Here is a 2,118-nt window from a genome sequence, read left to right on the forward strand (position 1 = left end):
TTTCAGCATCTTTTTACCTGTTTTGGAAAGTTTTTCCTCTCTGGTGAACTCATCCTAGTGAATTAGAGCTAGAAGGGAGTAAGCCAATCCTATTTATAACCTTCGTTTGACATATTTATGTAAACCTTCTAGGCAGGAATCACTTTGCTAGAAGATGTAGCTTTCAAGTGATATAGTGGGTTAAGTGGACAGAAACCTTTTAAAAAATATCATTATTTCTTACTGAAGTTTCATCCTGGTTGTGAATTTGTGAAATGTTATGAATATTTGATGCTTAATGGCTTATGACCTTTGACAGATGCCAAAGGGTCGGCCTGGGGGTGCGAGGGCTGGGCCTGGCCACGTGAGCATCGGGAGCATTGGCTGTGGAGTACCTTCCCCACACCACAGTGGTTAGCTTTCCCAGGCAGCTCTCAGAATGATGGGTAAGGGCTGCCGCTGTCACTGGGAGCATTGCTCTAAACTGGGTTTTCTCATCTATTCTCTGCTTGAACAGCACAATTAAAGTTCAATGATGCTGCACGACAGAGAAGCAGAAGTAACCCTTGTGTAAAGTTCAGTTGGCTTGGGCCCAGCGCGGTAGCCTAGCAGCTAAAGTCCTTGCCTTGCACACACTGGGATCCCATATGGGAGCTGGCTCATGTCCCAGCAGTCCTGCTTCCCATCTGGCTCCCTCTTGTGGCCTGGGAAAGCAGTCCAGGATAGTCCAAGGCCTTGGGTCCCTGCACCCACGTGGGAGATCCAGAGGAAGCTCCTGGCTCCTGACTGGATCGGCGCAGTTTCGGCTGTTGCAGTTGCTTGGGGAGTGAATCATTGGACAAAAGATCTTGCTCTCTATCTCTTCTCCTCTCTATATCTGACTTTCCCATAAAAATAAATAAATCTTTTAAAAAAGAATTTCCAATAGAAAGGAATGAATCCTGTAAAAAGAAAAAAAATCGGCTTGTCATGCCGGTATCGTTCCGCACACGTGGTGAACATTCTTAAAACGCGCCAGACCTTCTGCAAGACGTGTGGCAAGCACAAACCCCACAAAGTAACACAGTATAAGAAGCGCAAAGACTTCCTCTGTGCCCCGGGGAAACGGCGTTATGACAGGATGCAGAGTGGCCATGGTGGGCAAACTAAGCTATGTTGGGCAGACTAAGCCTATTTTCTGGAAAAAGGCTAAAACTACAAAGAAGACCGTGCTGCGGCTTGAGTGTAGAGCCCAACTGTGGATCCAAGGGAACGCTGGCTGTTAAAAGATGTAAACGTTTTTAACTGGGAGGAGATAAAAAGAGAAAGGGCCAAGTGATCCAGTTCGGATCTTCATTCTCGGCTTTGTTATGAATTGAGTAAAATCTTAAGATTATTGTTCATTTAATTTGTTTTTTGGGGGAGGAAATAAAGTGGAGGCATCGTAAAATTCCTCTTGGAAATTAGAGAAGGAAAAGAAAAGAAGAGAAAAGAAAAGAGAGAAAAGAAAAGAAAGGAAAAAAATTCAATTGGTACTTGAGCTATTTTGCGCGAAGGTACCACATCTCTGCCAGCAGGTGGCAGTAAGGGACTGTGTAAGTTGCTGTTCTCTGAAGTTGAGCTTGACTTCATTTGGATCTCAACTGGGCACAGTTCTGTTTGGAGCATGTTAACAGGTGAAGCTGTGTGAACATACACAGCCGCTTCAGTTCTTTGCCTTGCCACTGTCTCCAACTGCGCCAGCAAATTTGGAAACCTTGGAGAGGGCTCCTGCTTTAGCCCAACTTCTCCCCTGCAACACTGGACCCCAGATTGCTACTAGTCACCTGAGGTTCAGCATAGTCAAACCCAGCAATGGTGTGTTGGAGCTGGCCCCTGTTTACTGGTTTACAACAGGCCATTGGGAAAAGGCTGTGGTGTGAGCTGGCTGAGTTCAGATAAGAAGTTGGGAAACTGACCACGATGTAGGCAGCTACAATAGATATCCTTGAATGCTACAAATGAAAACCCTCCTGCCATAACCAGGTGCTTGATAAGCATTTACCAATATTGCAACCATCCAAGCAACTTGGTCCCTCCCTTAGCAGTTCCCTTCCCTTGCCCACCTGTCCTGTCTCCAGACCTTTCAGCATCTTACTTTACAAGCCCGGTCCCTGTGAT

At 45.9% G+C, this 2,118-nt stretch overlaps 1 pseudogene; it reads left to right on the forward strand.

Moving 5' to 3' along the window:
• The first annotated feature begins 913 nt into the window (after positions 1 to 913).
• On the forward strand, positions 914 to 1,375 carry LOC121146262 (annotated as a pseudogene).
• The last annotated feature ends 743 nt before the right edge of the window (positions 1,376 to 2,118 follow it).

Source organism: Ochotona curzoniae, unplaced genomic scaffold, assembly GCF_017591425.1.
Source record: "Ochotona curzoniae isolate NIBS_2020 unplaced genomic scaffold, NIBS_Ocur_1.0 scaffold_3890, whole genome shotgun sequence".
NCBI lineage: Eukaryota > Metazoa > Chordata > Mammalia > Lagomorpha > Ochotonidae > Ochotona > Ochotona curzoniae.